A 13,907-nucleotide genomic window follows, 5' to 3' on the forward strand; every position below is an offset into this window, starting at 1 on the left:
CGGCAACGGGATCGCAACCCTCGGTGTTGTGCCCGCACTGCGCTCAGCCAGTGAGCGGGAAATGGTCTCCACATGGGATCTGAACCCTCGGCGGGAGCGCTGCTGCGCTCCCAAGTGGCGCACTCTCCAGTGCGCCACCGGGCCGGCCCTATGGATATACTTTTAATATGATTATTGGCTGTGTGGTGTTTCAAGTTATGTTCTTAGAAAGAGAAACAAAGTGCCCAAGATTAAAAGAAAAAATGTACAAACCATGTGGATTTGATTCAGTTAAAAACACTATCAGACTCTTGGCTCTGTGGCAAGGCAGTTGATGTAGCTTGGCCCTTGCTTGTCACACTTTAGTTATTTCTTACTTATTGATGAATATTTAGGTTGTTTTTCTATTATAAAGAGAGTGCAGTGAACATCTTTAAACATGTCTTCTTTTTTTTTAAAAAAAGGAATTTTTAAACATTGAAATGTATTGATTATACATGTTTATTGGGTGCAGTTATCTTTAGTTATATTTCAATACATGTATGCAATGTGGGATGATCAAATCAGGGTAATTAGCGTATTCATCATCATAAAACTTTATCATTTCTTTGTGATGAGAACATTTGATCTCCTCCAGTCTAGCCATTTGAGAACATACTATAAATTATTGCTAATTATAGATGCCTAGCATTACTGTACACCACTAGAACTTACTTTTCCTGTTTAGCTGTAATTTTCTGTCCATTAACAACCACTTTCTTTACCCCCTCTGTTTCCCAGCCTCTAGCAACCACAATTCTCTCTGCTTCTACAAGTTTAACTCATTTGTTTATTTTGAGCTCCCACATATGAGTGAGAACGTACAGTATTTATCTTTCTGTGCCTGACTGACTTCATGTACCATAATGTCTTCCAGGCTCATCCATGTTGCTGCAAATTATAAGATTTCATTCTTTATCCATTCATCTGTTGATGGAAACCTAGGTTGATTTTATATCTTGGCTATTGTGAATAGGACTGCAATAAACATGGGGATGCAGACATCTCTTTGGTATGCTAATTTCTTTTCCTTTGGGTAAATACCCAGCAGTGGGATTGCTGGATCAGATGGTAGTTCTATTTTTAGTTTTTTGAGGAAACTCCATACTGTTTTCTGTAATGGCTGTACTAATTTAAATTCCCACCATCAGTGTGTGAGAGTTCCCCTTTCTCTGTGTCCTCTCCAGCACTTGTTATTTTTTGTCTTTTTGATAGTAGCCATTCTAACTGGGGTGAGATGGTATTGCATTGGGGTTTTGATTTGCATTTCCCTGATTAGTGATGTTGGGCATTTGTATGTCTTCTTTTGAGAAATGTCTATTCAGGTCATTTGCCCATTTTTAAAATTGGATTATTTGTTTTGTTTTGTTGTTAAGTTCCTTATATATTCTGAATATTAATCCCTTATCACATGAATAGTTAGCAAATATTTTCTCCCATTCTGCTGGTTGCTTCTTTGCTCTGTTGATTGTCTCTTTTGCTGTGCAGAAGCGTTTTAGTTTGGCGCAATCCCATATGTCTATTTTCGCTTTTATTGCCTGTGTTTTGGAAGTCTTCTCCATAAAATTTTTGCCCAGACCAATGTCTTGGAGTGTTTTCCCTGTTTTCTTCTAGTAGTTTTGTTGTTTCAGCAGTGAAGCCATCTGGTCCTGGGCTCTTCTTTGTTGGGAGACTACTGATAACTCATTCAATCTTGTTACTTGTTATTGGTCTGTTTCTGTTTCTTCTTGATTCAGTCTTGGTAGGTTGTATATGTAAAGAAATCTATCCATTTCTTCCACGTTTTCCAGTTTGTTGGAGTATAGTTGTTCATTATGCTCTCTGATGATTCTTTGTATTTCCGTGGTATCAGTTGTAATGTGTCCCTTTTCATTTCTTATTTTCTTTGTTTGGGTCTTCTCTCTTTTTTCCTAATTAGTCTAGCTAAAGGTTTGTCAATTTTGTTTATCTTTTCAAAAGAACAGCTTTTTCTTTTGTCAATCTTTTGTATCATTTTTTTTTTTGTCTCTATTTCATTTAGTTCTGCTTTGAATTTTATTGTTTCTTTTTGTTTACTAATTTTGGGATTGGGTTCTTGTTTTTCTAGTTCCTTCAGGTGCAACCTTAGGTTGTTTGTTTGAAATATTTTTACTTTTTTGCTTGTAAGCACTTATTGCAATAAACTTCTCTCTTACTACTGCTTTTGCAGTATCTCATAAGTTTTGGTGTGTTTTGATGCTATTTTCATTTGTTGCAAGGAATTGTTGATTTCCTGCTTAATTTCTTCTGTGACCCATTGGTCGTTCAGGTGCATGTTGCTTAATTTTCATGTATTTGTCCAGTTTCCAAAGTTTTGCTTATTATCGATTTCTAGTTTTATTCTGTCATAGTCTGAAAAAATACTTGATATATCAATTTTAAAAAATTTGTTGAGACCTGATTTGTAGCCTAACATGTGGTCTATCCTGGAGAATGATCCCTGTGCTGATGAGAAGAATGTGTATTTTGCAGGTGTTAGATGAAATGTTCTGTTGATGTCTGTCAGATCCATTTGGTGTATAGTGCAGTTTAAATCCAGCATTTTTGATTTTTTTTTTTTTTTTTTTGGTCTAACGGGTCTGTTCAGTGCTGAGAGAGGGGTGTTGAAATTTCCTCTATTATTGTATTGGGCTCTATCTCTTCCTTTAGATCCAATAATATTGGCTTTGTATATATCTGGGTGCACATATATTTATAATAGTTATATTGTCTTGCTGAATTGATCCTTTATCATTATATAATGCTCTTCTTTGTCTCTTTTTATAGTTTTTGGCTTAAAGTCTATTTTATCTGATGTAAATATAGCTGGTACTGCTTGTTTCTGGTTTCCATTTGCATGGAATATTTTTTTCCAATTCCTTCACTATTAGTCTATGTGTGTCTTTGTAGGTGAAGTGAATTTCCTGTAGGTAGCATATAGTTGGGTCTTGTTTTTTAATTCATTCAGCCAGTCTGTATATTTTAAATGGGGAATTTAATACATTTATATTCAAAGTTGTTATGGAAAGTATTACCTTATTCCTGACATTTTGTTAATTGTTTTATGGTTGTTTTATATATCTTTTGTTCCTTTTTTTTATTGTTTGTCTTTGCTATTTAATGTTTTTTTTGTAGTGATAAGATATAATTTCTTTCTCTTTCTCATTTGTGAATCTGCTCTACTAGTAAGATTTAGTCTTTCACATGTTATTGTGATGGTAGTTAATTGTTCTTTGCTTCTAGGTATAGGACTACCTTAAGGATTTCTTGTAGGCCCAATCTAGTGGTGATGAAATTCCTCAATTTTTGTTTTTCTGGGAAAGACACTATTTCCCCTTCATTTCTAAAGGATAGCTTTGCTGGATATAGTATTCTTGGCTGGCAGTTTTTTTCTTTCTGCCCTTTGAATATATCATTCTACTCTCTCCTAGTCTGTAAGGTTTCTGCTGAGAAACCTTCTGTTTGTCTCATGGGAATTTACTTAAAGGTGACTTGATGCTTTTCTCAAGGGTGGGGCTGTGGCTGAGACCTGGGACTCCTGAGAGAGGTGCTAGGGCATTCTAGAGCTCTTCAGCTGGAATAGATGCCACTGGGTGGGGTCCCTAGGGTTGTGGGCAAGGTCTCAGGCCCCTGGGAAAAGCATAGGGCTGCTCTGCAGTTCTTCAACTGGAGTGGGCAACTCTGAGTGGGCTTGTTGGTGCTGTGGCCAGGATCCTGTACTTCTGAGAGATGTCCTGGAGTCCTCTACAGTTCCTCAGCTTAAATGCACAACCCTGGGTGGGATTGCTGGGGCTGTGGTCAGTAGCTTGGACTTTGAGAGAGATGCTAGGGTGCTCTGCAGCTTCTCAGCTGGAGTGGGCAACTCTGCGTGATGTCACTGAGGCTGTGGGTGGAACCCTGCACCCACTAAGGAGATGCTGGGGTTCTCTGAAGCTCCTCAGCCAGAGCGGACCACTCTGGGGAAGGTTGCTGGAGTTATGGATGGGACCCTATACCTTTGAGAGAGAAGCTGGTACACTCTGCAGTTCCCCAGCTGGGGTGGGTGGCCCTGAGTGGGCTTGCTGAAGCTATTGATTGGACTGTTTCTTCAGAAGAGGTGATTGGGAGCTCTGCAGCTTCCCAGCTGGAGTGGGTGGCTCTGGGTGGGTTTGCTGGAGCTGCAGCAGGACTCTGTGCCCCCTGGAGATGTGCATGGATACTCCACTGAAGAGATCAGGGCCATTAGCAGTGGTAGAAGTCCCCAGTCAGCTGTCAGGCTCCAGAAAATGTGAGCACTGGCTTTCTCTATCCTGGGAGTGGCTTCCACACTGCGCTGGACTGCCTGTTCCCAGGAGTGCAGAGTGCTGTGTGGGTTCAAGTGCTGAAGTCATGGTGTGATGAGGGATCCTTAAGAATGTGGAATGCTGAAGCTATCGGGCCCCAGGACAAAAATGCACTTTTGCATTGGCTAAGATCCCAAAGTGGCGATTTGCTGCTATAGCCCAGGACCCAGGGGATGGGGAAGCTCAGCATGAACTTCCTTTCTGGAATAATGCAGTTGTGTGGGCTCCAAGCAGTTCCCCACACTGGGCTCATGGCTTGCAAGAGTCACATGGCTCCCTTGTATCCTGAATTGCAGGCATCTGGAGCAGGAGCATGGGCCATTGGGAATTCCCCTTGCCTACCTTTTTACCACAGCAAGGAGACTCTTAAACATGTCTTATATACATTGGGATGTAGTGTATATGTATTCATTTGGGATAGCACCTTTATGATATGCTATGTTCATGATGTACTAAATTTCTGTATGTACTTGGATCTCTTTCTGAACTCTCAATTCTTTTCTCTTGGTATTCTCTAATGTAATCTGTCTATTCTTGTGCCAGAACCACATTGTTTTAGTTATTCTGGCATTATGATTTTTAATATTTGGTAAGCCAAGACTTCTCTCAGTTTCTAATTTTTTTTAACTTTTTTTTTTTTTTTGGTGGCAATTCTTTGTATTTACTTTTATAAATAATCTTAAGAAACATTTTATTAAGTTAAGGTTAGTTTTGAATTAGGTTTATATATTAACTGAAGAAGAATTGACTTAAAATGTGCATTCTTCTCAGCAAGAGCATTGCTTAGCTCTCCATTTGTTAAATGATTCTCTTTTGTTCTTTAGAATTTTACAATTATTTTTTATAAAATTTCTGTACCTTTCATGTTTAGTTTATTTCCTAGGTGTTTTATGTTCTTTGTTACTACTCTAAATGGGATTTTTTTTTGCATTGTATGTAATTTGTGGTTATTATAATTGTTTAAAGATACTTTTGAGTTTTGACTTTTCGGTTTTCTGTAATTAGCTACCTCACTCCTCTTGTGTCTAATATATGGGTAGATTATTCAGATGGATATTTTATGTTAATTTCTGTAAATAAAATTTTCTAGAATATGTGGTACTTTGTTGTATAATTGCATTATTGATAGTGGTGAAAAGTGGGCACTCTTGTCTTCTAGTTGAGCCTAGGAGCCAGTGCTGCTAGTGTTTTCCTTTTGTCTTGTGATATGTAATTTTCAATCAGTTTTTAAAAACAAAACCTTTATTCCTGCCTTATTAGATTTTTATTAGGAATGGATGTTGTATTTTATCAAGTGCCTTTTTAACATCTCTCAATATAACACAGAATTTGTTAATGTTAATATATTGCCTATTTTGAACCATCATTATATTCCTGGAATGAATCCCACTCACATCTGGAGTGTTAACATTTTAATGTACGGTTTCCTTTTGCTTTGCTAATATTTTAATTGTAGATTTTTATAACAACCTTTATATGGCAGTATTACAATTGTACTTTTTGTGCTTTGTTAATTTTTGGTATTGTTACTTTATTGCCTTCTTAAAAATAGCTGAGGCTCTTTCCTCTATGCCCTGAAACATTTAAAGTAGCTTAGGAATTGTCTGTTTCTTGAAGGCACGATAGAATTATCCCATAAAACAATCAGAGCTTGATTTTGTTGTTAGTTTCTTTGAATCTCATTACTGGGTTTTTTCAGTAGTATACTAACTATATTATCCCAGCTCTCCAATTCACAGCAGATTACTAACAAATCAGTTTTCTTGAAATGCATCCTTTATTAAGGTCATAGAAGGTTCCAGATGCTGTTCTAGCTGCAGATATCATTTTTGTCTCACAAATCATCAGTTTTGACTCCTCGTAGATTATAGAACTAAAACCCAAACTCGTTTGGTTCATTAAATTTTTTTCATGTTCTGAACTCAGTCTTCATTTTACNTATACTAACTATATTATCCCAGCTCTCCAATTCACAGCAGATTACTAACAAATCAGTTTTCTTGAAATGCATCCTTTATTAAGGTCATAGAAGGTTCCAGATGCTGTTCTAGCTGCAGATATCATTTTTGTCTCACAAATCATCAGTTTTGACTCCTCGTAGATTATAGAACTAAAACCCAAACTCGTTTGGTTCATTAAATTTTTTTCATGTTCTGAACTCAGTCTTCATTTTACGTCTTTGTTTTCTAGCTATTCTGATCCACTTTCTATTTTTTAAACGCACTTGAACTTTCCTTTGAATTCACAATTTGATAAACTTGACATGGTATCCTATAATATTTTTTGATCCATCAAAGTCATTCTTGATATAGAGAACGTTTATTATATTTTGATACCCACCATTGATTCTTTCTCCTTTTAGTAACATATCCTAAGTTCTTTGGAGGAAGCCCTATCTGCCATATTCTTTTTAAAAAAAAAATATTGAGTTGAAATTCTCATAACAATTAACTCAATAATTTTTCCAGAGTTTATTCTGTGCTTTTACAAACATACATGAATATATAAATCCTTTTTAATGTAAATATGTTACTATGTGTGAATTGTACTATACGTAATACTCTAAATATTTTTTCACATAACAATGTACCTTGGAGATAGCTCCATTTTAGTTGTTTTTCATAGATACTTTATAGTTTCACCACTTCATGGTTAGAAATATGTCTAAATTTTGTGTGTATTTTGAAATTTTTTGTTGAAATATAGTCAGTTTGAAAAGGTTGCCATTGGCACTTAAAGAGAAGATATTTTAGGATATTCATAATATTTTAGATTAGCCTTATCAAGTTAGAGTACATGGATAACTTCAGGACATCTGTGAAATCTTTGAAAATCTGCTACGATTTTAATGAATACAGTTGGCCCTCTCCATCCACAGGTTGCACATATGCAGATTCAACTAACTGCAGATCAAAAAAAATTTGGAAAAAAACCCCCAATTAAAAATAACAACACAACAATAAAAAAAATTCAAATAAAAAATACAGTATAACAACTATTATGTAGCATTTACATTATATTAGGTATTATACCATCCACAGGTTGCACATATGCAGATTCAACTAACTGCAGATCAAAAAAAATTTGGAAAAAAAACCCCAATTAAAAATAACAACACAACAATAAAAAAATTTCAAATAAAAAATACAGTATAACAACTATTATGTAGCATTTACATTATATTAGGTATTATAAGTACCTCTAGAGATGATTTAAAGTATATAAGAGAATGTGTGCAGGTTACATGCAAATACTACACCATTTTACATAAGGGACTTGAGCATCCTCAGATTTAGGTATCTGTGGGGTTCTGGAATCATTCCCCTGGATATTGAGGGATGACTGTGTATGCATAATAAGAGTTTTATTCTTGGGGGAATCAGGTTCCACAGCTTTCATCAGATTCTCATAGGGATCTGTGGTGTACCAGTAGACTAAGGAGTGGCGGCTTACATATTGTACTTTGTTCCTTTAACTTGTTAAGGATTTAAGTCTCCTATTGAGGTTTTTACTCTTCCTGTATTTTCTGTGGTTTCTGCTTCATATGTTTTATTACTGTGCTTATACATGAAGGTTTATGACAATTATGTCTTAGTAGTGATTTTTGTCCATTTATTACCTAACAGGTAATACTTTTGGGGGGGTTTGCATTTGCTTGTACCATTTCTCTACATTTTATCTTCAACATTTCTAAACCACATTATAGATCTCTTATAGATAGCATATATATTTTAAATAAGATTTGCTTATTTGTATTATTTATGTGTATTTAATTTATAGCAGAGACTATAAACTTTGGGCCATAGCTACCTGCATATATGTTTTGTTCAGCTAGTATATGGATTATTATTTGTTATTAGTCTTTGTCTTTGGTTTTAAAAGAGTTTACAGATATTGATGGAGTAAGTTCTTGGTCTTATAGCTGATCTTTTTTCTGTTTTATCTTTTTAACGCTCCGTTTCTTGCTTTCTTCATTTTCCGTCCATTTTTATATAGCCTCTGTTTCTTTCATTCATCCCCTATCCCATCTTGATGTAAGTTTTGAAAAGTATGTGGATATACATAGATGACTAGATAGCAGTAATTAGCTAGAAAAGGGAATGGGGAAATTTCATTTATATCGTCACAAAACTAAAAATACTTAAGAATCAATTTAACAAGAAAGGCACAGGACTTATATGAAAAAATCTAAAATAAGATAGGAACAAATGGAAAGGCATACTATATCCTTGGGGGGACAAATTACCATACAAATGTCTATTTTCTGAAAATATATACATTTAATGGAATTCAAATTAGAATCTCAATAGTGTATTGGAAGAGCTGGCATGTAATTGAACAAAATAATCTTATAGGTTGGTGATTTGCCTTACTAATCTTCAGAACATTTGTAAAGCTACTGTAATTAAGTCACTGTTGTTATAAGAATGGATAAGTGGACCAGAATAGAGGATCCAGGAATAGATCCTATTATTGAAAAAAAGGGTGAATTATTTTGTCGTGTAGATCTTCTATTTCTTTCCTTATTTTTTAAAACTTGATCCATCTTGTACTGAGAGTAGTATGTTGAAGTCTCCCATTATTAGTGTTTTTATGTTTCCTTGCATATCTTATAGTTTGTGCTTTATAAAAAATGCCAGGCTAATTCTTTTGCCTTAAGTTATTTTCATCATTTTCCTTGGAGGCCTTTAGGATTTTATCTTTATCTTTGAAATCTACTAGTTTTACTAGGCTATGTCTTGCAGTTGATGATTCTGGGTAAATTTTCCCAGGTATCTTGTGAGTCCTTAAAGTATTGATTCAGATATTTTCCTGTTTTAGAAGTTTTCTTGGATTGTAACTTTAAAACCAGCTCTGGTTTTGTTTTGTTTGGTTTGTTTGCGTTTTTGTTTTTCTTCTTCAGGTAATCCAATAATAATAATCCTTCTGTAGTAGTCCGTTTTCTGTTGTTTATAATAGAATACTTGAAACTGGTTAATTTATAAGAAAACATAATTTATTTCTTATGGCTTTGGAGGTTGGGAAGTTTGAGGTCCAGGGCGCACATCTGATGCCGGCCCTGTTCTTGATGGGGACTCTGTAGAGTCCTGTGGTGATGCAAGGTATCACATGGCCAGGAGAGGGAAGTGTGCTTGTTAATGTGCTCACTTGCTCTCCTTGTAAAGCCACCAGTTTAATGATAACCCATTAAACCTTTAACCCATTACTCCATGAATGGATTAATCCATTCATGAGAGCATAGTCTTCATGATCCAATTACTGCTTAAAGGCTCTGCCTTTCAACACTGCCACATTGGGGATCAGTCTCCCACGTGAGCTTTGGAGGGGATGAACATTCAATCCATATCACCTTCTTTGTATATCTTTTGTTTCCACTTCTTTCTCTTTGACCCTTTTTCTTTATATCATTGCATCTACTCTCCCTTGAACACTTCGTAATTCATCCTTAATTTCTGAGATAATTTTGTCTTTTTCTTCCATTTCTTTCTTGCATTTAAACACCTCTTTTTCTTCCTTCCTTCATTTTTTCTTTTCTTTAGGTCTATTTCTGCTTTTAGTTTTTCAATTTCTGATCCAAGATTTTTCATGTGATCAAATGTTTCAGCCTACTTAATTTTATTTGGATTGTTAAGAACAAAGCAAAAGAACATGTAAGTTATCAGGGAATTTCCCTCAGTTGATATGTGTGAAATTTTATTTCCCGAATTTCTCCAATAGCTGTGACTTTTCTCTAGTTTGTTTTTATGATGTTGGGTGTCTTATAATATTCTTAATTTAATGGCACCCTCTTCTGTCAATACAGCAGAGTCCAAGTACTTTAGCAGGGATTTTGTTTGTTTTGTTTGAGGGAAGGGATGTTATGCCTCCAATTTTTTTTTTTTTTTTTTTTGTCTTTTGTCTTTTTCCGTGTCCGGCAACGGATCACAACCCTCAGTGTTGACCCCGTACCGGACCGGGGACCGGCAACGGGATCGCAGCCCTCGGTGTTGATCCCGCGCCTCGCTCAGCCAGTGAGCGGGAACCGGTCTGTATGTGGGATCCGAACCCTCGGGCGGGAGCGCCGGCGCGCTTCCCAAGCGGCGCACTATCCAGTGCGCCACCGGGCCGGCCCTATGCCTCCAATTTTATGGATCTCTTTTGCCTTGAAGGACCCTAAACACTTCTACTTTTACCCTTCACCTCTCAGTTGCCAAAGGGTGCTTCTCTCTTCCCTTTTGCCATTTTTCTCCCCTCTGCATTTCAACAAGTGCTTATTTAAATCACACCTTTCTTTTTATTTTTTAATTTTTTTCTATTTTTTCAGTTTTATTTATTAATATTTTTTTACATTCTGTGATGTTGCAGAGCAGTTGAGGGGGGAAAGAGGAGAAAGCAGGAAGGAGGAGGGGCAGGATTGAGGCCCGTGGCACCTCCCTCACTCCCGTAGAGGAGACCAGGAGGCTTCCAGCAGTGCAGTGTCTTGGTCATTGTTGGGCTAGTTGCGGGTGGCAGGGGAGTGTGGCCAAGGCCCTCTGCCCCCCCACTGTCCCGGCTCAGGAGAGCCTGGGGCACTTCCTGCAGCAGCTTGGTGGTCTTCGCTGAGCTGGTTGTACACACTCGTATTTTTAAATTGCACATGCTCCTTTTAATCATGTCTGCCCCTTTAAATTAAATGTACAGTACTTTAAAATTTCTTCCCTGTAGTTTGTGCTCTGATCTCCCTGGACACTTTTCTAGTATCTTAAGATTTGGTGTGGATTTAATCTTTTTGGCAGTCATTTTAAATTATGTTTTGGCTCCTTCACTAGTTTTCCTCTTCTGTCTTTTCTGCAATTTTTCTTAGTCTGCCTTTGCTTGCCACAAACCCTTGTGGCCGGATGTAGGTGAGAGTATTCATTGGGATTTGGTGATTTTTCTCTTTTTATTCACAGCTATTTGCAATTTTGGCATTCTGTATCTTCAAGTAATGGCTACAGGTATGGTTTGGTGTAAAATTTAATTTTTCCTTCTTTTTTTCTTACTGTTTGAGGTAGAAATTTTGGAGAGAGAGCTGTGCAGCTGTCATTGTCTTCAACTACCTTGAAATCCTGAAATACTTCTAAGTGGTGGTGGCATAACTAGCTGTCCATATGGAAACAATAAAATTGGACTCCAATTTTACATTATATAGAATTTATTAAAATTCCAAATGAATGTAGAATTTAAAAAAATTCCAGATGGATCAAAGACTCGTGTTAAAAAAAAAAAAATCCCTCAAGAAAATTGAGATGAATACTTGTATAGTCTAGAATTCATGTGTAATCTGGGTGTAGGGATGGCGTGGGGCTGTTCTTTTGACCAAGAATGGAAAGCAGAAGCTATAAAAGAAAAAATGTACGTGTAAGCAAAAGATAGATGTAGAAGAAATATTTGCATGTTGAGTACAGACTGTGATAAAATACAAAAATTTTTAGAAATTGACGAGATAGCCAAATAGGAATGCATGAATAAGCATTTCCCAGAAGAGTGTATCTAAATGACCAGTAAATATAAGATGTTCAGATTTCTTAGTGACCAGGGAAATACAAATCAGAGCAGCAACATAACTCTTTACAGCTATCAGACTGACAAACTGGCAAAATTTAAAAGAGCAGAACCACCTATTGCTTGCAGCAAGGGATGGAGGCACATAAGGTACTTTTATATCCTCTGCATAATGCTGGTGTTTAGTAAATACTTAATAAATGAAGTCAGGATGATCTTGGTTTGTTCCTCCCTCCCAAGTATCTAATGAAGATAAACTAAGCATAGTAATCATAAACTTGTGAAGACAAGAGTCATCAGATTTTGTATTTAGAATTTAACAGGGCATATTGAGAAATAGGAAGCTCATTTTAACTCGTCTGGGATCTGTTACTGGGGTGATCTATCACTTTCTTGAAGATACACCTATATCATTAAGATTAAATTCCCTTCAGTGATTGAGGATCTTTCTCTACCACGAACTATGTGACTGCCATTCTGGGGACTTGCTTGAGAGTCAGGACTCAGTCCGCAACTCTCCTGCAATATTTTGTGATAAAAAGTTGTGCATATATATCAATGCATCTTATTTTTTGATACATTTTAAAATAAATTACAGACATCAGTATATTTCCCCCAGATATACTTCAGTGTGCATATCATTAACTTGAGTTTAATATTTATTGAGGTAAAATTTACGTGCAATAAAATGTAAAAATCTTAAGTGTACATTCAATGAGTTTTGACAAATGCATACACCAGTGTAATTCAAACCACTATGGAGATATAGAATATTACCTCAGAAAGTTTCCTTATGCCCTTACAGGCAGTTCATGCCCCGACTCTCTAGAGGCAACTGCTAATGAGAAACTGCTAAAAATCTTTCCAAAGTGGTGGTTCCATTCTGCACTTCTGCAAATGATTTGTGGATGTGTAATAGTATCTGTTTTTGACTTTACTTTGCATTTTTCTGATGCATGATGATGTTGAGCACTTTTCTTGTGCTTATCGGCCATTCGTATATCTTCTGTCAGTTTTGTTAACATCTTTTAACCATTAAAAAAATTGGATTGTCTTTTTATTATTGAGTTGTAGGGAGTTTTTTGTATATCCTGACTACAGTCTTTTGTGGGATATATGTTTTGTGAATGTTTTCTCCCAGGATTTAGTTTTTATGTAATTTTGTTGTCTTTTTATTATTGAGTTGTAGGGAGTTTTTTGTATATCCTGACTACAATCTTTTGTGGGATATATGTTTTGTGAATGTTTTCTCCCAGGATTTAGTTTTTATGTAATTTTTTTTTCAATAAATACTTTTTGAACACTTACTATGTGCTGGAACATAGCAGTAAATAAAATACACAAAAACATTCCAGCCTTCTTGGAATCTACCCTGCTACTGTTGGGAGTCATATAATAGAAATAAATACAATATATAGGTGTTTCAAATGGTGATCAGTGCTGTAGAGAAAACTCAGGCAGGTAAGGGAGAAAGGGAATGCCTAGTAGGGTTAGGGTTGTTCTTTTTAATAGGGTGTCAGAAAAGATCGCACTTGAAAGTGACATTTGAGCACAGATCTGAGAAGTTGAGGGAGTAGTAAGCAATGCTGGTATTCTGGTAAAGAGATTTTTAGCCTGAGAGAACAAATATTCTATATGTCCAAAAAACATCAAGACTACTAGTGTGTCTGGAGCCAAGTAAAAAGCAGACAAGTAGGAGATAGGATTGAACCTTTTAATCTGGGTGAGAGAGGAAGCCTTTGAGGGTTTTTAAGCAGAGGGATAGAAATTATCTTTCATTGTACATAATCATTTCAGTTGTATTTTTCAGTTCTGGGATATCCATTTGACTTTCTTTTTAAAAAAAATTTTTTTTACAAATTGGAGAAATTTTCCATCTGTTCATCTGCTTTCTCCATCATCTCTTTTTTTTTTTTTTGTCTTTTTTTCGTGTCCGGCAACGGATCACAACCCTCAGTGTCGCGCCATATGGGATCCAAACCCTCGGCGGGAGCGCCGCTGTGCTTCCCAAGCGGCGCACTGTAGCAGTGCGCCACCGGGCCGGCCCCGAAGTTATTAACTCGCGTG

The 13,907-nt window shown here is 36.3% G+C and overlaps 1 protein-coding gene across 1 annotated transcript in view; it reads left to right on the forward strand.

The window, feature by feature from the left end:
* The window catches only part of HERC1 (HECT and RLD domain containing E3 ubiquitin protein ligase family member 1), a 219,402-nt gene that overhangs the window by 44,019 nt on the left and 161,476 nt on the right, over nt 1-13,907 (forward strand). The window lies entirely within an intron of this gene.

Source organism: Galeopterus variegatus, unplaced genomic scaffold (genome assembly GCF_000696425.1).
Source record: "Galeopterus variegatus unplaced genomic scaffold, G_variegatus-3.0.2 Scaffold448, whole genome shotgun sequence".
In the NCBI taxonomy this organism is placed as follows: Eukaryota; Metazoa; Chordata; class Mammalia; order Dermoptera; family Cynocephalidae; genus Galeopterus; species Galeopterus variegatus.